The sequence below is a fragment of the Mirounga angustirostris genome, unplaced genomic scaffold (genome assembly GCF_029215605.1).
Source record: "Mirounga angustirostris isolate CCGP_5_RB_7025 unplaced genomic scaffold, mMirAng1.0.hap1 SCAF_9, whole genome shotgun sequence".
NCBI lineage: Eukaryota > Metazoa > Chordata > Mammalia > Carnivora > Phocidae > Mirounga > Mirounga angustirostris.
Window position 1 is genome coordinate 99,864,558 of NW_026991717.1, and position 27,910 is coordinate 99,892,467.

At 38.3% G+C, this 27,910-nt stretch overlaps 2 long non-coding RNA genes across 2 annotated transcripts in view; one reads left to right on the forward strand and one right to left on the reverse strand.

The window, feature by feature from the left end:
- Window positions 1-27,910, reverse strand: part of LOC123861606 (uncharacterized) — a 149,374-nt gene that overhangs the window by 85,617 nt on the left and 35,847 nt on the right. The gene's annotated exons all lie outside the window — the stretch shown is intronic.
- Window positions 17,616-27,910, forward strand: part of LOC123861607 (uncharacterized) — a 58,650-nt gene continuing 48,355 nt past the window's right edge. The window contains exon 1 of the long non-coding RNA XR_006795070.2: window positions 17,616-18,044. This is a non-coding gene — a long non-coding RNA (uncharacterized LOC123861607). The remainder of the gene's footprint in view (window positions 18,045-27,910) is intronic.

Genomic DNA, 27,910 nt, shown 5'->3' on the forward strand with positions numbered 1-27,910 from the left:
CTATACTAATAGGTAAAATAGACTTTAAAACAGAAAACATTACTAGTGATAAAGAGAGACATTTTATAAGAAGATAAATACATCAGGAAGATATTACAATTATAAACATATATGACCCTAAAAACAGAGTATCAAAATACATAAAGCAAAGACAATGAAGGGAGAAATAAACAATTTAACAACAGTAGTTGGATACTTCAGTACTTCACTTCAATAATGGATAGATAGAACAAAAGCAGAAGGTCAACTAAGAAATAGACAATTTGAACAACACTATAAATCAACTATTACTGGTGAATTCTACAAAACATTTAAAGAATTAGTATCAATTCTTCAGAAACTATTCCAAAAAATACAAGAGGAGGTAATACTTTCCCACTCACTAACAAACTGAATCCACTACCACATATAAAGAATTATAAAGCATGACCAATTGGGATTTTTTCCCAGAATGCAAGGTTAGTTTAACATCTGAAAATCAATTAATATAATATACCATATTGATAAGATACAAAACAGAAACCACATGATCATCTCAAAAGATGAAGTAAAAGCATCTCATAAAATCCAAAACCCTTTCATGATAAAAATATTCAACAAACTAGGAATAGAAGGAAACTTTCTCACCTTGGTAAAGGGCATGCACAAAAACCCACACATCATACCTAATGATAAAAGACTGGATGATTTCTCTCTGACTTCAGGAACAAGTCAAGGATGTCCACTCTTCCCACTTCCATACAACTTTATACTGGAGGTTTGAACAAGGGTAATTAGGCAAGAAAAAGAAAAATCATCTAGACTGGAAAGAAAAAGTAAAACTATCTCGATTGGCAGATGATATGAACCTGTATACAGAAAATCCTAAGGAATCCACTAAAAAAACTATTAGAATAATAAATGTCTTCAGCAAGGTCATAAAATACAAGATCAATATACAAAAATCAATTGTATTTCTATACACTAATAATGAATAATCTGAAAATGAAATTAAGAAAACAGTTTCATTTACAATAGCATCAAAAAGAATAAAATATTTAGGAATAAATTTAACAAAAGTGAAAAACTTAATACTCTGAAAATTACAAATAATTGGTAAAAGAAATCACTGTTAAAGAAGATATAAATAAATGGAAATATCCCATGTCCATGGATCAGAAGACTTATTATTGTTATCATGCCAATACTCCTCAAATTAATCTATACATTTAACACAATCTGTATCAGAATCCTTGCTGAGGTCTTTATAGAAATTGATAAGCTGTTCCTAAAATTCATATGGAATTGCCAAAGGGACCCAGAATAACCAAAATAATCTTAAAAGAACACAGTTGGAGGACTCAAACAAATGTTTATAGCAGCATTATTTATATTATCCCCAAATGGAAACAATACAAATGTCCATTAACTGGTGAATGGATGAACAAAATGTGGTATATCCATATAATGGAATATTATTCCACCATAAAGAGGAAAGTAGTACTGATACATGTTACAACAGAGCTGAACCCTGAAAACATTAAGTGAAAGAAGTCAATCACAAAAGACCACATATATTATATGATTCCAATTATAGAAAATGTCAAGAATAGGCAAAAGACAGAAAGTAGATTTGTGGTTGCTTAGGGCTGGGGGCAATGGGTGATAGAGAGATTTGATAGCTAAAGGGTACAGAGTTATTTTAATGTTGTGGGTTTTTTTTAAGATAATGATAACATTTTAAAATTGGTTGTGGTGATGGTTGTGCATATCTGTGAGTAAATTATAAACTGTTAAATTGTATGCCTTAAATTAGTTAATTATAAGGTTTCTGAATAATATCTCAATAAAGCTGCTATAAAAATAATATGTATTCTATTTCAGGAAAAGAGAAAAAGATTTTAAAATATTTTTATTTTACCTTCTGTTTTTTTCAAGGGGCTACCTTCTGAATCCTTATGAAAATTTTGAAGTCAGAAATTAAAATGAAGCATAACAAATAAATTTAAACATGGTTATATTCTTTTGTTCTAAATACATTTTTCTAAATCTGCTTTTCTATTTTGATCATAACACGGGTCCTCCTCAAGAAGGCCTCTCTAGAAGACACTGGGTCACATGTCTTCATAATGCTTATTGCTACTATAAGATTATCTTATTTATTAATTTATTATCTGTTTCCCTACATGAAAAAAAATTCCATGTTCACTACTGGTTTTAGCTCCAGAAATCTAGAACTATGCAACTCAAGTGTGGTTCATAAATGGTGCTGTGTGTGTGTGTGATGCTACCAATCAGTCCTCAGTGAGCTAAGGAGAGAAACTAGCAATTTTATGTCTGCTGAATCCAGTAATAAAAAACTGAACTATATTTTATATATCCTTGGTTTATTTTTCTAGAAATTGATTTTATAGGATTTTTTTTCAAGCATTAGGCTGTGATAGATTTACAATTTTTAAAAATAGAACTGGTCCTTCACCACAGATGGTTTGAAAAGCACTGGTTTAGGTGACCATCAAAATATTTTGCTCCCCTTCCCTAATGAAATGGTAATGCTCAGAAGTGTCTACAAAGCCAGGATGCCTGGGTGGCTCAGTTGGTTAAGCGTCTGACTCTTGGTTTCGGCTCAGGTCATGATCTCAAGATCTTGAGATCAAGATCCAAGTCAGGCTCTGTGCTGGGTGTGGAGCCTGCTTAAGATTCTCTCCCTCTCCCTCTGCCCCTCTGCAACCACCCCCCAATGCACGCACGCATGCACACACTCTTTCTAAAAACAAAAACAAAAACAAAAAACCCACAGAAGTGTCTACAAAGCCAAGGATTATATTTTCCAGTCCCTTTGCATAGGGATAAGGGAAGGCACTTGTCCTCAGAAAGAGAATGTGAGAAGTGATGTGTTGAAATGGTTAACAGTTAAAGTTAATGGTTAATGGTTAAGGCTGCATCTTCCCCACCGTATCTTTTCCCATTGCTATCCAAATGCAGAGGATTCTGTGGACTAGAGAAGAGTGAACCACAAGACAGAAGGAGCCATTTTCCCAAGAACCACAGAGAAAGGCACCAGATGAAGAGTACTGCATAGACTATGATGCTTCTGAGAAATAGGTTTTTATTACATTAAGTTCAGGACTTATTTGTTACAATGTCTAGGATTACCTTAACTAATAAGGGTGCTTAATACATGTTTGTTGAAGGAATGAATGCCCAAATAGTAAGGTATTATTAGGGCTGTGCTACTACAGTTGACAAAGTATTGTTTTCCAATTCATGAGAACTTAAAGAGCTTGTGCCAAAATAGAAACCAAGAAACTTTTATGGGGGAATAAAAGTAGTGAACTAGATCATGTGCTCATTATTATTGCTACTAGGAACAAATAGTTTATGAACCAGCATGGGTCCATGGACCACATTTAGAAAGCACTGCACTGGAGGACATGTCCTAACTATTGAAAGAACCTAAAATTATATTTAAAGCCACACAAACAGTATTTGTAAAATCCATTCAACCTAATCTCCTAGTTTGGATTCACTTCTAAATTTTTTATTATCTGATAAAATGTAACTATTAATGAAATTCTATATATTTAAAATAGAAATATAACTATTTGTACAATTACACTTGACCCATTCATCTACCCATTCATCCATCTATTACCTATCTATCTATCTATCATCTATCCATCTACCTATCTATATCAACTGAAAGTGACCTGAAGAGGAACATTCCAAGGATTAATATAAGCCAGAGAGTAGTCATCCGCATTACTTGAATAACACATACATACCTACAACATGCAAACACAAGCACTGTGCTTCAGAGGGTACAAAAGCCTTCTTAAACACATTTTTCACGTTTGTTATTTAATCCTCATTATAATCCCATGGGATAGGCAAAATCACTGTTATTCTTGTATTACAAATCAAAAATCTGAGGCTACCTAGGCAAAGTGGAATTAAAAGATAATACAGGTAATTACTGACAAGTTCAGGTCTCAATAACTGATATTCTAAAAAAGGAAAAACTTTGGGCTCCCTGCTCAGTGGGGAGTCTGCTTCTTCCTCTGCCTGCTGCTCCCCCTGCTTATTATCTCTCTCTCTGTCAAATAATAAATAAAATCTTAAAATAAATAAATAATAAATAAAAATTTAAGAAAGAAAAACTTAAGGCCCTGAATTATTCACTTAATTCACTTTCACCTTCATTCTTTGAACAATTTCTTCACTTTGCTAATGCTAACACAATCATGGTACTGTGGCAAGTTAAGAGAAACAAAGGACCAGATTTACATTGCTGTTTTTTATAATTGTTACATATAAAGTGTAATGGCTCTTAGTTACCCGGAATCTCTGCTTGCAAAAATAACTCGAGTAAAGAGAAGTTAGTTTGCAAAGGCCTATTATTCCCGTATATGAAGCCATCTTGTGCTGCACCATTTCAATCCTTTGAAGTTTTTTTTTTTTTTAAGTGTCTTTTGCCTTTCGGCCTATAAATTAATGATCTGCCCAAGTCTTGTAGCCAGGTTTCCAGAATAAGCATGCCAAAGGTGAACCCACTCAGCAGCTCCCAAGCCACCTGCACCACAAACTTGCCAGGTTTGAGCCTCAAATTTTCAGAGAGTTATGCAACCTCCGGTTAAATTTTTAAAAATACATGTTTTATGACTACAGACCCACACCTCTGCCCCCTTCCACCCCTGAAATTCCAAAGACTCGGGAGTATCCATTCATTGAGATAAGCCTCTGCATACATAGATGGTCCTGGGAAACTGATTTGAACTCAGATATGCCAAGTTCTCCTGACTACCCTCAAACAATACGTAAAGAGAGGATGTGGCCAAGAAAATGGAAAAGAAGAGAAGGAATTAACAGAATTTGGTAGGCAAAAGGGAAAAATGAAAAGATAACTCCCAGGTCTCAAGTCACTGCCTGGAAAAATTTATGTTATGGATGAAAATGTTTGGACTCAAATTTATAGAAAGATCTAGAGATTTTAAAAATTTATTTCAAGCTGTGATTTTATCCATATTTTAAGAAATAAGAAATAAAGACCATCATTTCCTAGGATCACCCTGGACAGCTGGTTGCTCTCACTACATTCCTTCATAAGGCTTCTTTTTCCACGGAATTAGCCTCTTTCGGAATATGGTCTAGAGTGTTAGAAAGGGCAGGGGAAGAGCTCTTCTTATGATCAATCTAACGCCAGCCTTGTTACCTCCCCTACTTGGGTATTGTCTAAAAATGCACATGGACCATCTCAATCTACTTTCTGGTCTAGACAAGCAGACATACCCTTTGATGGAGATGGCAGAGAGACATTCCTTTGAGAATATTAGAGGGAGAATAACCTGGATCTGTTCTGACGGCATCCACTATGACAGCACTGGGGTGACTCTTCACTCTATTTCTAACCACAATAGCAGAGGGACTTCCATGTCCTTCAGGTCAGAGAGCAGATGGAAAATATTCCACGTCCTCAATGTTGGGGCATTGATGGCAACATTCTGCATGGAGGAGCAGATCTATGGGAAAGTCACTGGGACAAGACTCTTTACCTGTGGTGGGCAGGGGCCAAAAGAAACAAAACTGGTATCATTTTCAGGGTTGGGAAATCTAACCTGACCACACAAATAATTAACCTGAAAGGCCACTTCATGCTCCCCCAGTGGACCCAGATGTTGCACTTCACTTTAGGTAAACGTTATTTTTAGAGACATAAGAATTCAGCATCCAAAATTTATCACCCATCTGAGTGGGAGACACAGAACACAGAACAGATTTATATGTTTAGGGGGTAGGAATGGGGTTTAAGCTCAATAAAATCTTAACTGTGCTTTACTTTTTAATTTAACTTTCAAACATTTCTTTCCTGTTTTGTGACTGAGAATCTCGTACATGTCATCCTTTCAGTGAAGTATCACAGGAAAGACATTTTTGTGGTGTTTAATGGAAATAATTTTTCTTGTGGTATTGCTCTGATACCCTGGGAAACTGGCTTTCAGAGATAAATTAGGCTAAGAGGCGTCTAGTGCTAATTTATTAAGCAGTCAATGGTTTAAAACAACTTTTCCTGTTTCAGCTCACTGGAGATCTGTTACTGGCTCTTGAGAAGACAGCCAAAGACTGATAAATTTCATAGATTCTCTGAAACAAACAAAGTATTAGGTTGGTGCAGGGAGTTTTGTAGGTGGGCAGGGATGGTTCATACCATGGGTAAGTCTATGCGTGTGTACTTCAAACAACTTCAACATTCACACTATAGCATTTCACACTGGATCTCCTGAAATGGTGGCTGAACACTCTAAAGAAACTTAAAAATTCTCTCCCAAGAACACATTTCTGTAAGAAATACCTCCTAAACTTTCTCCTCCTGTTAGAGTGTACTGCAGATAGCAGAAATTGTCTGTAAAGAAAAATACTGATTATCTCCCTTGGGTGTCCTAAAGGCTTCAATGCACTTTCTACAGATGCTCCAGGACAATGGTTCTTGGTCTAAGTTGCACCCTGGAATCACCAGGGGAGCTTTACAAAGTATAGATGCCTGGGTCTTACCCCAGCAGGTTGGGATGACATTGGTCTGGGTGTGGCCTGGTTGTTGGGAGTTTTAAACCTTCCTGAGCAATTCTAATGTGCAGTCAAGGCCGAGAACCATGGCCCTAGATAAGGTGTTGTAAGAAACTACACTCCATACCTTGTGAGGGTCAGGTGACTCAGCTGATAGTATATATCCCTTTTCTTGCCTGAAAATGTAGATCATGGTCACTGACCAGTAATGCAGAGGCATTAGGAATAAAGCAATGACCAACAATAATAACAACGTTTTGGAAACTGCTCAATTCCAAATGCTATTGTGTGAAGACTGTATGATTGAGCCCATGGAGAAAAACAGAGCTAGGAGAAAACATTAAGAGGAGGGAAAATGACTTGCTCTACGGATCAAACTGGAATGTTCCCAAAAGCATGGGCACCACTGACCCTATCTTCAAAGCTAGAGGAGTGCCAGGGCAGAAATCACCACTGGCTTTTATGATATAGCTACTAATTTCCACTTTAAAAAGACTCCTGCATTTAAAGATGCTTAGGAATCACCTGCAGGGTTCACTACATATGCAGCTTCCCAGTCCCCACCTGCAGAAATCTGGACTCAGTAGGGCTGCAGTGGGACCCAGGAATCTGAAGTTTTAAAAGCTCCCCAGGGGATTCTGAGGTGAGCTGTGCCCCACCTTTGAGAAACCCTTAGTCATCCCATTTCCAGGCAACCTCCTGAATGGTTCTTTGCCATAAACTGAATTGCTCTTCTTCAGTTAAGTAGATTATCAGGTCAAGCAAAAAGAAATGCCTCTTTCGTAAAAACAGTCTGCAAAGTATTTTTTGAAAGACATTTGACTGAACTTTTCAGTTGAAAAATCCTAAGTCGTTTTTGGACATTCACGTGTCTCCTTATTTCCTCAGTTTACCAACAGAGAGGAATGAAGATGAACTACTGCAAATGGACACAACCATATCCAGAAACTATGGGCCAAGGTAGTTCTTGGGAATAATAGGGATCTTTCAAAATCAAAATCCTCTCATGTCCTGAAGGATCACAAACACTGATGAGAAAAATACAACAACCATTAACAAGCAAATAACCATTACAAGCAAATAAACTTTTTTTCAAAAAGTTTTGGAATGTCTAGAAGTTACTCCCTTTTCATGATTAACATAGAAAAGCAGTCCATATTTGTGCTTATTTTTAATTTTCATTATGGCAGCTTTACCAGCCTAGAGTCAAAGATAATGGAAAGAGACAAAATGTTATTTCCAGTATGGGATTTAAACGTAATAATTTGAACTTGCTCAATCTCTCCTTCCAATTCAGTGTGTGTGTGTGTGTGTGTGTGTGTGTGTATGTGTGTGTGTGTGTGACCAGAGTAGAGCTGTACATTTGCAAAATGCAACTATAATTATTTGGCACCAAATTTTGGAATTCATAGTTCATGGACCTAAAATTTACCTTGAATTCACTATTCAACCTGTAAATAGGGACACTTGGTTTTTGGTGGGGGCAAGTTCTTCCCTGCTTTGTGTTTTTCACTCAAAATTTCCCTGGTCTTATAAAGCTCTCCAGCCTTGGACATTGTTCCTGTGCTGTGCCCACATTCCATTGGCACAGGCATGGAATGGTATGCTTGGAATGTCTCCACCCTCCAAAATATTTTTGGATCAAGCTTATCCCTTTGCCCTGAAAAACCTCTGTTGAACAGCATTTGCTTCACTGACTTTTATATTTTTGTGTATTTTTGAATGTGGGCCAAATCATGAAAACTCCAGGGCCCCAGTCTACTGTTAAAAAGCTCTATTAACCCTCTGACATCAACAGAATTCCCACAGAGAGAGCAAACCTGGAATCCTCCACTTGGGTGCAGATAGTCTCTCTGTTCTGTTGTATTTACCTGCAGGCTCGTTTTCCAATTGCTCTTAGATTTAGAAATCAGCTCAGAGAGGCCTCACCTAATTACCATTAGATTTATTTAAAAATAATAATGTCTTTCTTCTGAAGTTGCTTCTTGATAGGCTCTTCTCCTACAGCTAAATGACAATCGCAATGAAAGATTGAAACTTAACAGAGATTTGCAGGGAAGTCTGCGTTTTTTTCTAAGGACATACATACCAGGGCACTTAGTGGGGTTTTTTGCTTGTATCAATAATAAGCACTGGTTGTAATAACATGAACATTATTTTGTATGTTAGTATTGTGTACCAAGTACTGGGCTAAGAGTGTCGCATACATTATGTCCTGTAACTTCTATAACAATCATAGGAGGTAAGGAGGAACATCCCTATTTGGTCATAAGAAAATTTGGGTTACAAAAGTAGCCTGTGGCATAGCCAGGATTATTTTTATTGCCATAGTGAATTTTAAAAAAGGACAGTGAAAGTACCTTCAAGAAAACTGTGATTAAAATGAAAATTAAATGGGTTTTCTAATACAACTATGATAGCGGTATATTTGGGGGCCAGTCAAGTGGGTAGAGAGACTTTGGGAAAAAATTCCTTTTAAAATCTTGTTGGCATTTAAGTGACATTTTGGTGAAACACCATGGAAACATCTGGTCATATCCTCTCAACCCTAATTTCTTTCCTAAATGTTGTTTTTAATATGTCACAGTTGTTAAATTTGTAACAAGTAATGCCCTTGAGACTAAACAACAGTGCCTGGTATGTGAAAAATGAACAATACATTTACAGCAGTAAAAACCCAAAGGAAATTTTAAATAAACATTTAATTGAGTACAAATAGTCTGAAAGTTATTTTGGTGGAACTTGCCCAATCTGTGTGCTGACATTAGCAGCAGGATGTTCTAAATAAACTTTGTTAAAACAAATGCAGTCTTCTTCAGTTGTGACATAACTGATCAGATTCAGTTCTTCTGAGGGATTATGGCTGGGGAAGGAACACTAGCTGGAAGGGAACTCTCCATTCACAGTATCAGAACAAATGCATAACCACCACAACACCAGGAAGAATGGAGCTAGGGATTTGGATGTTGTACAATGGCTTCAAAGTAGACAACCAAAAGTAGAAAAACAACCACCAACCACTAATGTTTGTGAATTGGTCAGTTAGCCAAGGTCCACGGGCCTGATTCACTTCCTCTCTAACACGAAAAGGATTTTTCCTTCTAGATAAAACCCTGCATATTTGAATCTAATCCAACATATGTACTTGTCTCAGGCTCTATTTTGCTCTTGCTGTATTTTAGTTATGTGCAATGGGAAGTCTTGCAAAGAATCTACAGTGATAGAAAAAAAATCACATCATGGATTGCATTCAGGCAACTAACTAATAATGCAGTTGAGAATGAGGGGCTGTGTATGTCATCTAGCCAATTATTTGAAAACAATTATCTTTCAGTTTCATGTGTTGACTCTTTCTGCATATGGATAGACAGATGCTATTCAGCAGAAATGTTTTCCCTCTGATATGGAATCCCCAAAGAAACCATATTGGCTTTGATGTGATTCAGAGATTGTGTCATTCATCAACATGGTTTTAAAGAATGTTAGCAACCTTAGGGTTGGTTCAACCTGAAAATAAACACAGATGGTTCTTGGGAGAACAAACTATTTTCCATTGCAGATTTAACCATACATGTAATGGAATATATATCCTTTGTATTTGGGGCCGCACTTGATTACAGTAAAGCAGTTGGAATGAATATGAGTCAGACTTTTTTTCCTAATATGACAAATATATAACTTAACCCCTCCTATTTTATTTTATTTTATTTTATTTTATTTTAGGCATTTTTAAGACATATAGAAAAGTTGCATATTCTTGATTCACTTAGAGTACATTGCTGGCATGACTTTTCATTACCCCTGAATAATTTAGTATGTGCTTCTAAAAACAATGCCATGAAAGGCAGGAAATTAACATTGATATATTATTAGCATGTACCCCCATTTTAATATTGCCCCAACAATCACAGCAGTACATCTCAAGCTGTAATGAGCATCAGAATCAATGGAAGGTCTTGTTAAACATAGATTACTGGGTCCCAAACCCAGGCTTGCTGATTCAGTAGGTTTGGCATGGGGTCCAAAGTTTTGTATTTCTAACCAAGTTTCCAGGTGGTGGTGAAGCTCTTGAAATTATACTTTGAGAACCACTGCTTTATAGCAAAAAAAAAAAAAAAAATGCAATCCAAAATTACATGTGGTATTTAATTATCATTTCTGTTCATTCTCCTTTAATACAGAGACTACTTCTCAGTTGTTCCTTGACTTACATGATCTTGACATTTTGGAAGAGTATGGGCCAGTAATTCTGTAGACTATCCCTCAATACGGTTTCCCCCATGTTTCTTCATGATTAGATTCAGATTAAGATTTTTGGCAAGAATAGAACACAAACATTTCCATCTTATTGCATCCCTTTGGTTCGTACATAATTTAAATTGTCTCATTACTGGTGTTATTAACTTAGATTACTTGATTAAGGTGGAGCTTGCCAGGATTCTCCACTATAAAGTTATTCTTTTCCCTTTTGTAATTAAAAATTACTTTGTGGGGAGATACTTTGACACTAAGTAAATACCCTGTTTTTCATCAAATTTTAATCCATTATTTCTAGCATCCACTGATGTTTCTTGCCTGAATTGATTATTATTATGACAATTGCCAAATGGTGTTTTTCTAATTCTGTCATTCTTTCTATATTTATTAGTTGCTGTTTTGCTGTAAGAATTTTCTCTTCTGCCTATTTATGTATTCATTATTCATCACTATGGACTTGTGAATTCCTGTTCTATTTAATGGGTTATAACCCATTATTATTTTTTTTTAAATTTTTTTTTTTAAAGATTTTATTTATTTATTTGAGAGAGAGAGAGAATGAGAGACAGAGAGCATGAGAGGGAGGAGGGTCAGAGGGAGAAGCAGACTCCCTGCCAAGCAGGGAGCCCGATGCGGGACTCGATCCCAGGACTCCAGGATCATGACCTGAGCCGAAGGCAGTCGCTTAACCAACTGAGCCACCCAGGCGCCCCCATTATTATTTTTTATTCTTATACTCAAATTGTCACAGAGTTGGCCAGTGGGAGCCCTTTCAAGCTGGCTTCCATATCCTTTCTATATGTCTCAGCATTTCTCAAACATTCTTTACTTTCTGATGTCAAAAAATATTCCAGTCTCCTCTGCCTAGACCAGTAATCGATCATTTATTTACTCAAAGAGACTTGGTTGCTTTTAATGGAGAATAGTATTTAAAAGCCAAGATCTAGTTCCAAGATACATCCCTCACTCTTGGGGCACTCCTGCTCCCAGGTCCTGTCAATAGAATTAGGAAATGTATGTATATGTACACACACACACTCACACACACACACACCACAGAATTACATCTAAATTTAGTTATTTATATTATCAAAATGTACACTCATAGATTTGCATCTATATATCTATATTTAGCTCTATATATTGAAAATGATGAACCTGGGCGCCTGGGTGGCTCAGATGGTTAAGCGTCTGCCTTCGGCTCAGGTCATGGTCCCAGAGTCCTGGGATCGGGTCCCGCATCGGGCTCCCCGCTTGGCGGGGAGTCTGCTTCTCCCTCTGCCTTTCTCTTTCTCTCTCTCTCTCATGAATAAATAAATAAAATCTTAAAAAAAAAAAGAAAGAAAATGATGAACCCATCCAAATCTAATCCAATATCACAGGATTCAATCTAGCTTTCCTTCTCTTTATATTTTTAACTTCCTTCATAATTCTCAACATTTTTTACTTATTTAATAAATCCCCTATATATAACCAATTTCCCTACTCAACTAGATCAGTAAGTTACAAATGATTAAAGAATATTTGAATTTTCAAGAGATTTTTATATACCCAAAGAAAACCAAGTTAGCATTTTTTTTGGGTGGCTTCTTAATCATCTTATCACAATATCTCCTAACTGTAGTCTTGTCCTAGGCAACTCAAAAATTTAACTCAATGACAATACAAAAAGTTAAGCTTTGAAGTCTGAGCTGTCTGGAGCTAATTCTACTCATACTCAGCAAGTTCTCCATTCTCTTCAAGGTCAAATCATGGAGTTAGGTATGATCTCCCAAGCTTAATGTAGTTTAAAGTTTAAAAGCTCACTCCTCTCTGTAACCAACCCTCACCCACTCACCCACCCAATAGGAGTAACTGCTGCCAAGCAGATCCTCCAGAGCTCATGGGAGGAGTCTTCCAGTTAAACATGAAAGACTGAATACATGCATTTACCTCCTGTTCTACCTCAAACCTCATCAAAATAAAATGGCGAAGGGGGAGGCATAAATCAAGGCAAAGAGAACAGAGGGGAGACAGCTGCAACAAAATTTTAGAAGAAATGAGACGTACCAGTGTCTCTGAAATTGGAAGTGGAAGACAGATTTGAAAAGAGAATTCACTGAAAGGTTGTATGAAAAGTCAGACTCACAGATCTCCTTCTCCCATTCTTTGCCAAGCAGTCTCTCCCATCTGAACAGAAAACTAGAACAGAGAACTTTCTTTACACTGCCAAGAAAACAGACCAGAGAGATGCAGATTCAGGAATGGCAGACAAAGCTGAGGGAGGCTGTGCCATACCGAAAATAGGGGCATGAAGTGAAAGTCTAACTACTGAATGGTGAAAAATTTCCCCCACCTCCACATACTCAAACATAGACCCTCTCTCCATGTGTCTCTCAGAACCTTGAAAGCCAGGCTTATATACCCCAATAAAAAGATGAGATTCATCTTTGGGAAAACAGACCATCTGCCACAGACTAAATGTGTCCCTCCATAATTCATATGTTTAAATCCTAAACCCAGTGAGATGGTATTTGCAGGTAGGGCATTTGGGGGTGATTAGGTTATAAGGGCAGAGTCCTCACAAATGGGATTAGTGCTCTTATTAGAGAAACCCCAGAGCTCCCTCACCCCTTCCACCATGTGAAAACACAATGAGAAGACAGCCATTTTTGAAGTGGGCTGTTCCCAAACAATCTGCCAGCACCTTGATCTTGGACCTCCTAGCCTCCAGAACTGTGAGAAATAAATTTTTGTTGTTTATAAACCACCTGGTCTATGGTATTTTTGTTGTAGCAGCCCGAATAGACTAAGACAGAAATTGGTACTGAGAAGTAGGGTGCTATTATAACAAATTCCTAAAAACATAAAGTGGCTTTTAAAGTGGGTAATGGGTAGAGGCTGGAAGAATTTTGAGGTGCATGCTAGAAAGAACCTACATTACTGTGAATGTACTAAGACACCATCCCAAGAGGAAAGACTCTAAAATTCTGACAGTTGGATATTCCCTAATGAAGTGACTAAGCCAGATTATTCCAAACCAAAATCCACCATTTAACAGAACACTGGCTTTCCTCCTCCCGCTATCTTAGCTATGAATGGGCAGGAAATAGAAGAAGCTTCAAATCTCATGGGAGAAGACATGGCAAAGTTGTCTGTTTGGGAATCCCTTTGCAAAGTTCACTGTGCTACTTGCAGCAGGGTTTCTTTTCAAGGGAAATCTGTGTGGGGCTTTCCTATACACCTCCTTTACCTTTGTCACAGTACTTGCAATGATTGTGCTCGCACAGCTATTGTAAAAGCAAAGCCCAGCTCCAGAGCTTAGGCCTCGTCATTCAAAGCCAATGGTTGTTGTTTCTGTCAAGTGCCAGATGAATGAAGAAACAGTCTGTCTTGTTTTATCAGTAACTGTCACAAAATATCATTACTTTTGGCAGCCGATGTTAGCACAGTTTATATATGTAATATTTAACATACATCAGTTACCTATGACACAGTTGACAACAGAGTCAAATATAATGTACCTTGTGCAGGGGCAAGAAGTAAAAAGAGTAAAAGCATCTCATCTTGGCAGGGAAATATGGACAGGTATTCATGGAAGAACAAAAGGAGGAAGAGGGTTGCAGGCGAATGTTGGCCACACCTGCTTATCCCAGAAATACTGATAAATGTCTTCCCATATCTACTCTCATTTAAAAGAATCTTGTTCTGGGGCACTTGGGTGGCTCAGTTGGTTGAGTGTCTGACTCTTGATTTCGGCTCAGTTCCTGATCTCAGGGTTGAGTGATCAAGCCCTACGTTTGGCTCCACGCTTAGTGCAGAGTCAGCTTGATATTCTCTCTCCCTCTGCCTCTCCTGCTCATGCATGCTCATGCATGTATGCTTTCTCTCTCTCTCTTAAAAATAAATAAATAAATCCATTCTATGACCTAGTCAAATTTTTGGAGAAAGAGCCCCTACCACTCTCCTTCCATCACCAATTTATCTAATCAGGATGAGCTGTGGGTGGAAAAGATCTGGGTAGAAGTAAATCCTAGTTCAGCTTCTTACTGGCATGCCTATCTGATCTCAGTTTCCTCATTAATAAAACACACAGACTAATAAGACTTACTTTTCAGAGCTACTGCACCAAGCAAAAGTAATAATGTGAGTAAAGCACAAGCATTCGATAAACATGTATTTTCTTTTCTTTAAGCCCTAAGTCCTCCCTTTCTCCATCAATGGCTTGAGTTCCTCCTGGTCTGGTCTGAGGAACCTCAGTTCCTATCAGTCACTAAAATCAAGTCTGCATTAGGTGATCTACGCTTTGCTAACTAAAAGCCTGCTGGATAAGAGCAGGTACCTAGCTGAATGGCATTGATACTGGACCATACATCTTGACTATGTGTTCATTCATTGAGTCTACAAATATTTGCGAGGCACCTACTATGCTTACATACCAGGCAGGTGTTGGGGATTATGGTGAACCGAACAGACAAGATCCTTCCCCTCATAGAGCATATCTTCCAGTGTGATTCTCTGGGATCATTTCAATTTTATATACTTTGCCCTTTTGTCCTCTTTAGCACACTTTTACTTGCGACTCTAGGCAAACCTATTTGTTGCTTGGATCATATGGTCTCCATACACCAAGGTGACAGAAAGGTCTGAAGCAGAGGATGGTTTGAGAGCTAGATTCTGACTTAGACACTCCCTACACCTTAAGTAGACCCATAAGCCTACTGGAGACCAGAACACAGTTCGAGGACATTAGGCACATTTTGAAGACAGAGGAGTGCACCAAAAGGGAAACTGGGCATGTGCTGATGGCAAACTTTTCCTACTTTCTGAATTTACAGGACTCTACCTCTGGAGATTTTTCCATATGTATCTTCTGGTTGCTTCTGATTATCCATTCATCTGGATTTCCCACAGGCAAAGGAGAACTTCTGCTTCTTAGTGTGGATTCCCAAGTGGCCCCAAGACCTGAGTTTCCCAGCAGCAAAATAACGCAAAAGAGAACAGTGCTTTCTTACTGAGTCATACTCATAGGGAGAGACCCAAGGGTGAGGTGGGGTATGTCTAAACCTCAGAATGGTGAAGTTCATTAAACTTATCTAAAAATGTAGAGAGGACAAGTTAGGTCAGAATTGGTTGGATCCAAAGCCTTCATTCTGACTGGGTGTTACTTCTGTTTGGAGAAGTCTCAGTAATAGTGGGCTTTCTCTCCCATCCTTACAATGCAAAAGGGTCCTGTGATCATAGTCTCTTAGCTGGAAGTGTCAGAAACTCGACTCAAAAAGAATCAGAATCATAATGAGCACTGCAGAGTGGCCTCTTGCCCACAATAAAGGTGGCCTTCCATGGGATTAAACTGAATGCCTGACACCCCACCTGAAGTCCTGCTTTGGAAGTCTGTTTTAGGAGATGTAAGATATGACTCTAAAAGCTGACCATTGCCACCAACAGGAGACCCACACTGTTATATTTGGTTGTGAATTTTATTTTTTATTTTTATTTTTTAAAAGACCTTTTTTGAGAGAGAGAGAGAGAGCAAGGGTGGGGGGGAGAGGAGCAAAGGGAGAGGGAGAAGCAGACTCCCTGCTGAACACAGAGTCCTATGAGGGGATGGATCCCAGGACCCTGAGATCATAACCTGAGCTGAAGGCAGCCACTTAACCAATTGAGCCACCCACGTGCCCCTGGTTGTGAATTTTAAAGATCATTCAAAAGGGTTTTTATTTTGCTGATGAGCAGCTGATTTTAAAGAATTATTATACGTTCTAGAATTTCAGGGTCGCTCAATTATAATCTCATTGGTATTATAACTAGACAAAAGCAATGTCCAAAAGGAAAGACTTAGGTAGGCCTACAAAACAAAGGTTGGAAATGCAGGCAAAATAGATTAGGAGTTAAGAACTCTAAACTGGCATTAAACGAGAGTTGGTTTAAGTTAACACTAAGATTATTTTTATTCCTTGTCATTGTGCAGTTTTGTGGGATAAAATACTTATCACTTGCTCCAGCATTACCCCCGGAGATTCTGAGGCTCTTCCATGGCATTTTCTAGGGACTTCCTAAATAGAGACTGGCCTGAAGACAAAGAGAAGGCACTTCTTTGGTTCATTCAGGCTTGATGTAATAATGCATCATAAACTTATCATCAGACTGCCTGTGACCTTTCCCACAGACACCAGAGATATGAAAAGGACATATCTTGGAACCTATTTCTCTAGAAGACCCCATGCTCATTCACACTCTCCATTTCCTAACATGGTTTTTTCCCAGCCATGTACAAACAGGAAACCAGAGTAAAGTCATTATTAGAGAACAGGTCAATAGATGCTTCTTAGGACAAATAGTACCTTGTTATCCCTATGCAAAATGAAAAAGGGCAATAAAGCAATCATAGGATGATTTAGAAACATTCCCCTTCTACTCTCCTGGGGGAAAAAAATTCCTATACCTAAAACATTCTAATATTTTAATGACGTCTGTAGCCTGAATTATCCAGATAAATGCTTCCCCTATTGTAGTTTGCATGGGCAGATGCCTGCATGAGAATAAATCCAAACTATCGTAAGATTACCTTAAAGTCATGTGCTTCCATTTCCTTGGATCCCAAAGCTAATGAATCATGCTAGAACAACGGTTCTCAAAGTTGGTCCCACACAAGCAGCATCGTATCACCTGGGAATCTGTCAGAATTGCTAACTCTGGAACCCGTCCCCACCCTAAACATACCTAATGAGAAACTCTGGGGGTTTGGCTAGGAATCTGTGGTTTATGGAGCCTGCAGACAAACCAGTGACAGACTGGGCCTCACATCACCCATAACAATGCTTTTTCTTTCAAAGTTGACTAATATTTGTGCTGGCCCTACCTAATAGTTTTATTCTTCAGCTTTTTTTGTTTTTCCTAACAAAGGAAGGATCTGAGTGAGAGACATCAACACTGTGGAGGACATGTGACCTTCTGGGAGTTGTGAGGCCCTCTGGTTTTCCCTTTGTTTCACCCTTTCTATTCTGGTGGGTAACAGGCCTTTCTATTCTTATCTGAGAACCTGACTTGTTTTTTAATTTATTTTTCCTTCTAATTCATTTGCAATAGGTTTCTCAAAACATTATACCACCTCGCTATTGGACATGATGAGTCTTCTGATCAGCTCACACTTGAGTTCTTCCTTGGTGAAAGCTATCTTTGTTGGAAATCTGGATCATTCATCTCTCCAGAGACTCCAAGGCCACTGGAAGAATTCTGACTTGGTCCCAGGTGCAGGGTACATACCAGTAAGTAATGTTGTTTCTTGCTATCAGTCTCTTGTAAAGTATACATTTGTAACAACACGGCCAGGGCTTCAAGTTGGTTTGTGTCCCCCAGGATACACAGGTGACTGCTTGTAAAGGAGTGCTCCTTGGAAAGATCACTTGGAAGGCTCCATTTAAAAGCAACATTTTTTTTTTTTACAAAAAGCATCAATTTAAGATGACAAGAAATTTAAAACTGCTTTATTTTGAGGGATTTCCAAAATTAAATATTGTAAAGTTCTTCAAGAACTCTGTTGTTGAAAATATCTTCTCTCATCAAAAATGCAAAACCTTCTGGAGGAAATGATACTCTGAATTTTCTAGCACAAATCAATGCCAAATGAAGGCCATAAACCATGTTTTGTTATGCATTTGGCACCGTCTCCAAATATCTTGAACAATGTCACTGTGCTGCAGATCCACAAACCCTTACTTCTCTGGAAATTTATGATTGTCCATTACAGGAAAGTAGAAATGCTGGGGATGAGCAAGTCCGGACCAGGGTGGTAAGAGAAACAAATAAATTATGAAAAAACAGAAATCATTCGAATATCCCAAGCATTTGTTTCCCCAGCCATTGCTTGGGAAAGCCATTCTTGCCTTGCCTATGTGCTCAAAGGAAACTGGCTTTGAGTTTTGATTGTCAATCCCAGACTAATGAAAGTGTTCAGAGCTGGCTTTGGCAGGGGTAGTATTGGGGAGGGTGGAGAGGGTAGGTCAAGGGCCCTACAAATCCCAATAGTGGGAACTATAAAGAATTCTAGGCACCAAATCCTATGCCTTTATCAGAATGCATGTCACTGCCATTTCTAAATAAACACTAGCTTCCCCTATTGGTGGGGCTTTATGGGAAAAGATCATGGCCATGGGTTCCAGCCCTGTAGAATATACTTTTGAGGCTATTTCTAGTCAGAAAGTCAAAAGCCCTGCATATCCCCCATTTTCCAATACAAGTTCGACTTGGAGTCACAGGTAAAAAAGGGTGTTTAGAAATGTAAGCATCGAGAAAGCAATACTCCATATCACCAAACTATCTTATAACAAAAAAAAAAAAGTCTAAAGTGACTGATTTCTGACCTTTGCTCAAAAGAAAACTAATTCAAAGGGAAATATTTTTAAAGTAAATTTCTCAGTAATTGCCAGTGATAGAAATGAATTATAATATAAAAACCTGACTTGAGAGCTTAATAATGTTATGTTCACTTTCTTTTGCCTATTGTGCATGTGGCTACCTCTCTTCCAAGAATGTGCAAATTTAATAATGGTTCATGCATAGCTTGTCTGAGCACTAATCATTGCTGAATACCACTTTTACCACCTGAATCTGAATTTGAACCCCAGCAGGGACACTGGGCAATCCTGGAGGTACCGTTAAGAATCACCCTGGCACCATCAGCAGGCCGCATTGTTCCTCTGTGTGCCTGGGCATCGTTTTGAGCTGGTTTATCTTCCTTTTGAAAGAAAACTCTGTCCTTTATATACTATTTTTGCACTGCAGCTTTATATCCAGAAAGCTGAGATGTTCTCTTATTAGCATATTGCACCCCAGAAGGTCAACCCTTTTTGCAAACACCTGCCCCAGCAAGTGGGCCCACAATTATAATTGCAATGGCATTAATAATAGAGTTCTGAGCAAAAGTGAGCAAAAGTATTGGCCAAGGCTTATGGATTTCATTTGAGGCTTGGTGTGGCACTTTAATTTTCCTTCTAGGAATGACTCTGCTAAACATATTCAGGTTGTCTTCAGTGCTTAATATTACTATTTCTTGGTACTTCATGCTACTGATAATTAACAGAAGTGACTAGCCTTACACTTAGAAATAACTGAAACATGAGAGGAGGAGGCAGTTTTTTTCTTGTCATTTATATTAAATATATAAATTTGGTTTAAAAAGCTCTTTGCCTTCTGAGAGCATTGAGGAGCCAGCCAATCAGTGCATTCTCCGATTTGTTGACTTGTTTAATATTCACTCATTCATTCAGTCATTCAGTAAATATGTAAGAAAGAACTGCCATCCAAATGTTCTCAGGGAATGACTCAAAATCAAGACCTACTAATAAACTCTTGCTAGAAAGACAATGTTCGCACTTCGCACAATGGAGTGCTGATCTATTAGAAATAAAAAGGATTATTCTTGGTCTCAACACACACTCCATGAAGGTATTATAAATCTGAATGCAAATACTAGTGGCTTTTACCATGTACTTTTTGATCAATATCCAAACTCTCTTTAATTCATATAGCTAGATTTTACAGATTGATCCTTAAAATTATTATAGGTAGGAGTTGATCAAATTTTCATTTCAAAGACATATTACTTTGCTACTACTTCTGTAGGTTTTGCAATAAAGAGAATTTTTTGAAATGGCAAAAGTAGCTGTTGGTTAGGTTTTCCTGGTATTCTTATAATAAATTCTTAAGAACATATACTAAAAACAATGTGGATACTACATGTAGTCACCGTATAGGACTAAATCTATCAAATATCTCTTAGTAACTAGCAATAAAAATTCTGTTGCGGTGTCTTTAATCTGGAAGTGCTTACAGTTTTATGAAACCTACTGATTCAGAAATTATTTTTAACAAATATACACTGAGGACGTGCTATGGGTCAGGCATTATACTAGGCCCTGAGGATCTAATTCCAAACTGAACAGACATTTTCTTTGCCTTCATAGGACTTAGAATTCTGAGGGTTGTAAGCATAATTTTTTCCCCAATTTTCTCTCCATGAAAATAACCACAGAATAGTTTCCTTTTTAAAGAAACAGAGAGCCAACAATCAGGCGACTCTGAAAGTCACCTACAACTCTCCTGTGCTTGGATATTCTCAGTTTTGGTCCTCTATCCTGAGGACATTACTTACAGCTTTATACAAGAGGTTTCCATGACACTCAGAGATATGATCCACAGGAAGAAGTCCTGGCTCTTCAAACAAAAAACAAAAACAAAACAAAAACAGAAAACAAGACAAAAACTTTATCACTCACATTCTCTTGTAGTATAAAGGACATCTTTGAAACTCAATCTTCCCTTCCCCCACCTCCATTCTCCATTATGTTCCCTTGATAAATCATCCCTCTGAATGGGTTTTTTCTCTTTTCAATTGTCAGAAGCATTCCTGCTGTGTCTGGGCATCAACCTGTTCTTTGGTATTTGATTAATTTCATGCACTTGACCTAACTAAGAAGCCAGACTGTACTTCCAATGCACTTTAGTTGACAGAATTAAATAAAACCCTAACCAAGAGGCATAAGAATCATGCTTCTATACCATTAAAGCCGAAGTTTCTCATTAGCATTGACAGAAATTCATTGTCCAAATAGGAAACAGAACAAAAAGTCCTAACATGACAATGGTAGAGACCACAGGGCAAATGGAAGAAGAGAGGCTCATACAGAAGGAGGCTGGGAAGGCTTGCAGGATCTGAGCAGAGTCTGAAGAGAATTCCAAAGGGAAGGATTTTAATCATCCAGACTCCCTATCGCCACTTTGAAAATTTGTGTAATTGCTCAGACCAGAGTACCTTTGGGTGAAGGGAGTAAAAGAAATGAAGTTTATTTTGTAACTAAAGATCAGAAATAGATTTGCAATCATGTCCTTTCCCAAGTCACATGTAAATCATTCAACTGTGTATCCCCATCACCTTGCCAGGATTTAACTTAGTTAAAATGACTAGGCATAAACACCAATTGAGATGGAAAAAAATCCTTTCCTCTCATGAAAATCTGCTGGCCTAACTGCCTGAATCTGCTGCTTATCTCACTACAGGATATTCAGCCATTGAGAACTCAAGTAAAGCATGGCTGTCAATCTTTGTTGCCATAGAAATGGCAGAGGGGAAGGTAGACCCCAACACTCTACAGCATCCTGCTCCCAGCTGGTGACTTGAACACACTGTCCAGCAATGCAGGTTCTCTCCTGCCCACAGGGGCAGATTTGAGGAGCCTGGGGTTCTAGACTAGCATGCTTCCCACAACCCTGGGGTCTGCACCACTTCACACTCCAAGAAGAGTTTTGTTGTTGTTGGCATTTTCCTCTCACTTTCTACAAATGAAGTGTCTCTTAACTGATGAATGGAAGTGAGCTTCCATTTCCTTCTGTATTACTGCCTTAAGAGATTTGGCGACAGGGCTGGATTCTTGCTAATCCTCAGGTGGGCCGCCTGCTCTCTGCACTGTGCTCGCGGCCCCAAATGAGCTAGAAAGATAAATAGGTATTTATCAAATTTATCAAATATTCGGCATGACATGATACCACCATGGATAGCAGAGACTCTGGCTCCCTGGCCAGTGATGGAGATGTGTTTTGGGGATTTGGGAATGCTGGTTCCCTAGCCAAGGAGCACAAGAATTCAGGAATGTGGTGGCTGTTTTTAGTGGCTCATACATTTAAGCATTAGGCCTGCTTGTCCCTGTATCAACTCTAAAACTGCTTTAGTTGCCTAACTCTGGAAATTAAAGAATTCTGTGCATTTCTATATGTGTCAGATTATATTTGGTTTCTTTTCCAACCACCAGATAAAGCATTTCTTCAAAACAAGCTGCTGGCCTTTTACTTGTCTAGTGATTAAACTTCAGGGATAGAAGCTGTATTCATTCATTCCCTTCCTTATCCAATAAATGTTTATTAAACATCTCCTATGTGCCACATGCTAAAGAAGAGACTCTAAAAGAAAGGGCCCTAAGGAGCCACCTCTTTAGAAGGGTCCAAGAAAGATATTTGCTATTTAAAATCTACAAGAAATTCCGCAAGCTCTTGAACAACTGCTCTAGAAGTGAATCCTACAAAGATTGAGTAATTCGTTCTATGGCCCAAAACTGTTCTTGATGCAAGTCCTAACTCATTGGCTTGAATGAAGATTGAGAGTGACAGCTTCAGCATAATTTGTGGAATCGTCCTGTTTACTCTTTGCCATTCAGTTACCAATTCCCTTTCTTATCTTGCTCAAAAAAGTCTGTAATACTTTTGTCTTTATTTGTGGGACCATTCTCTTATTCTTTTTATCAGATTGACTATTCCTATTCAACAAATATTTATTAAATGGTCAGGCAAACCTTCACAGAAGAGGAATAATTGCATCTTTAAAGAAGAGGAAAGATTTAAGCAGGCTGCAAGGAATGGCATTGTAGGAAAGGGAATAGCATAGGCAGAGGCACAGAAGTAGGTCAGATTAATAAATTGAATGAGGGTGGAATGAGTTGTGAAATGGAAGAAGAGAGACAAATTAGGAGAACTATGCAATAATCCAACTCTTCCCTGGAGACTGTTCATTTTCTTCCAAGACCTTCAGGTATCTTTTGTCAAGGATTTTTTAATTGTAAGGAATAGAAACCTACATTTTTGCTCACGCATAAAAGAAATTTTGTGATAAAGAATCAGGAGTATTCCAGTGAGCCTGAAGGCAGGATCACAGAAAGAAAAGAAAAGAAAAGAAAAGAAAAAAGAAAAGGGAAGGGAAGAAAGAAAGAAAGAAAGAAAGAAAGAAAGAAAGAAAGAAAGAAAGAAAGAAAGAAAGAAAGAAAGGGTAGAAATGGCTATTCTCTCTCTTTCCCTCCCCCACACCACACACTCTTCTGCTTATTCCTGCCCATCTAACTCATCTTTCCTCTACAGTTGTTCCTCAGCTTCTCCATGGGCTTGGCTGCCCGCCCCCCCCGCCCCCCCCCAGCTCCTGACCATACAGGTCCTTAGTCCCAGGAGAGAGTAGGTAGGGTCCACATAACCTAATTCCAATCATCAGGACAGATAACTCAATCAGCCCTAGAGCAGGCAGGGCTAAGTAATGCAAAAGTGGCTCTACATCCAGTTGTGGGTAGGTGGGCTCATTGTCAGAGAATACATGGGTGTGGCAACAGACACCAGATGGAAATATGCGTGTGTGAAGTTTTCTGAAAAGGGGACTGAAGATGATGCACTCTTTCAATGCAATGTTCCAGTCACCTTGGCAAAGCAGCCTGGGTGGGCAGAATGCCTGCCTGTGTGAGGCTCAGTGAAGAAGAAACCAAACATCAGTGCCAGAGGTGTGAGGGCCCCAAAGCATAAGGAACAATGGAAGGAACTGCAGCTGCTTTCCTAGAGAAGTGAAGACTTCAAGAAGCTCTGCTGTCGCTGGCTCTCTTCAAATGCCTCACAGGCTACCAAGAAGACAGATGCATCTCCAGGAGAAAGTACCAGCCCAGGGATGTAACAGCCTGGAAATGGTGCGATGGCCCTGGAGTTAGTGAATTCTCTATCAAGGAAGGGATTGCCTAATTATGGACACACCATTTGACGTGATATTCACAGAGATAATTTAAGTATCCAGTGGAGGATTAATCAGATGACCTGTTTTTACATGTAGACCTGTAATCGGGTGGCCTTCCAACCCTCCAACTGTATGATTTTTCTCATCAGTCAAGTCCTATCTTAGAATACACAAGAAAGAATTTTTCAATAAGAGGCCCTGAAGAAGAGCTCTTAACACTGAGAGGCAGGGAATCTAGGTGACACATGCTAGTTCAACATTTGTCAGACTCCGTGTGTGGAACTCTAGTGCCCATGGGATGTTATGGGTATTTTACAAAAAGAGGGCTTCATTGTCAAATAAAATGCTAGTTTAAACAAAGCAAAACAGGCTTCTTCACCTCAGGACATCCTAGAGCCTTTAATGACTTAATGTTTTATGAATCTCCAACAGGTGAGATACATTAAACAATGTTTCCCCAGCTTATCTGATCACATGAGGACCACATTGCGTGGTCCATTCAATCCCATGAAACAGAATTGGGGTAATGGGAGTCTAGCTCTGTTGCTTTGATTTTTCACCTTTTTTGGAGTCACACCCCTTTGAGAACCAAACAAAATCTACTGGAGAGTCCCCTCACCAACAATGAAAAATGAGCATACATACATGCACACCAAATTTTGCACGTAACTTCAGGGGGTCACAGGCGACTCATCCATGATATTCAGGTTTTCCTGGAGCCCAAGTGATACATCTGTGTCCTAGATAATCCAAATTTCTGAATAATTTTCTCTTTATTCTTACATCCCCCAATGGTCATAAGATGGAGGCACAAATCTTTCTTATTGCATGGGATGTGTGAGTTTGACACAGTTCTCTCTGGATATGCCTTAGTGCTATTCTTTGGTGTGTATTCGGGGTTAAAGTTGTCTTTTTCCTTTCCAGTATTTCCGAATACTGGAAAGAAGGCGTAACTCCTGCTGTTTCTGCCACACCTCAAAGTTTATCTTCCCTCAGTTGGACTCTCATTCAATGTTCAAGTTCTTTCCAAACCAGAAGCCTTATTTAACTTGATAAATGAAGAGATGTTTAAAATAATGTTTCATTATTAAAGGTAACTTTCAGGTTTTTCTAACAACAACAAAAAACTAAAGAATTAAGTGTATTTTTCTTATTCCACTATGCAGATCTTCAGGAATTCCATTGTTTATGAAAACATGATTTTAGGAGAGAAGCTTCTCCTCATTTTTTATAAAAGGGTGCTTCATGTCGTGGATCACTACATCAAAAACTAATGATGTATTGTATGGTGACTAACATAACATAATAAAATTTAAAAAATAAATAAATAAATAAATAAATAATTTTTTTTTTAAAGGGGGTGCTTCATGACCCCAGCTCTGGTGTCACTAGGAAAATAAAATATTTGGGGACAGGTATAAGATGAACAAGTGAAAAAGCAAAGAGCAAACAGTTCAGATTAAATGAGCTACCGAAATTATTATAAAACAGCACAGGTAAAAAGAATAAGCTTATCATTTCTAAATTACTTCAGTCCTATAAAAAAGGAAGTTTTGAAATGGGCATTTAAAAGGGCTAATTCCAGCGCATGCATGTGGAAGCCAGATATATTACTTCTTGTGCATCTGTCATTAATTCTATAATTGAAGTTTATGAATATCCCATTTGAAAAGCAAATGGTTTATATCAATGGAAATGATTTAGTTTTTATTTTTATCAAAGTTAATACATGTTAATAATTCTTTTTCAGAGTAATAGCTGTTTGCACATTATAAGCACATGTCTCAGGTTTTCCTTATAAGGATATCCAATGGAAAATTTTTTTTCTCCTTCACCTTCTTATAGTCAGCATATTTCCGTTTATACAAGAAGGAAGGAGTCATTTGAAGTCTATGAAGAAATGTCTGTTTGACTAACAGATGTCTATGCTGGAGTAAGCAGGAAGTCTTAACAGTTCCCTCCCAACACAAAGGCCCACTCATGATAAAAGAAAAGACCAAACAGCTTGAAAATAAATAAGGCAATTTCTATTCCAACGAACATCTGTCCTAGCCAGCCAGGAAGGTAGAACCAAGAAAATCCCTAGTACCTCATACTTAAGTACATTTTTTTTTCTTTCACTCCTTTCCTACCCTTTCAGCAACCATCTTCAACATCATTGAAAAATCAGCCAATGGTGTTTTATTTGTTCCACAACCAATACTTTAATCTGGAATGCTTAACAGTCAGCCTCTAGCTATAAGGAAGCAGGTTTGCTCTGAAAGAGTTGAACTCTGTGAGCTAGAGATGAATCTAAAATTCAGTTTCGTCTTACACAATATTACATGTCAAATATATCTCAATAAAGCTGGAAGAAAAAAATAAAATAAAATCCAGATTAGTCATTGGTATTTATTTAGCACCACTGTATGCTATTCACTGTCTAATCACTGCAAATATAGAGGTATGCATGGTGGGAATCCCTTTTCAGTAAAGACAGCTAATAAATGTGTAATCAAAGAAGGAAGCAGGTTAATTTTAGAAAGTAATTAAAAAAATAGGGTGATATGATAGAAAGTAACTGATAGAGGAGAGGGACGAGGCTAATTTAGAGTGGATGATATGTGTAGGTGATGTGTGAACAGAGGCAAGAATGGCAAAGAACAGCCACCGTCTGTAGATCTAGGGCACAGTGTTCCAGAAAAAGAAAATGGCAAGTACCAAGGGCCTGTGGTAGAAACAGGCTTGGTCTTGCCCAAGTGGCTGGAGCATAGTGAACATGGGAATAGTGAAAGGAGATGAGTCAAGAAAGTCCAGTATACATTATAGCCTAGCCTTTTCACCATAAAGGAAAAAGACAACTTTAACCCCGAATACAGTCAAATGATATGCCAAACCATTAGCTGAGTGAACAAAATAAATACCCTGGAGATGGTATAAATTTGTTACCTATAAAGAATGCAAGCATACAATGGTGAGCTTTGAAGTAAATACTCCAGAAAGGGACTTCATAATAAAGTGCAGACTAAACCAGTCTCCTAATCAGCAGGTGCTGTCTTCCTTTTTAGGGGTAAGGGCTGCCCAGAAAGTAGCTCCCTCCATTCCTTTTCTCAGGTAGCAATGCCCATTCATCCATCACCTTCTTTGCACCCTGGAATCTGGGTGTTCTATATCACTAGAATGATAAGAAGAACCAAGATCTGGCCTTGAGGGATTGTTCTGGAAGTCTGCCAGACCACTGGATCATTTCCCAGTGGTCTGCAGAATGATCACATTGTTTCCAGGTACAACCAACATGGGTTATTATTGGAGAGCCAGTTCACCCTAGATGAATTAACGAATTCTGACACCATACCTCAGGTTACTGTCTTTTGCTAACCTTTTTGTAGCCTCTGAAAAATTGATAGGAGATAAAATCTGGTATTCCCTCCTCTGTATCAGGCCAGGCTCTATTCTACTCCACGTGGCAACTGCCAGAGGGAAGAAGAAGTACCAGATGACCAAAGAATAAAGAGGGAGATTTTCACCAAGGAGATATCTACAGTTTCAGCAGAACATATATATTGATATATAAACATAAATAAAAGCAGGGAATGTGTGCAACATAGTCTATCTAGTTCA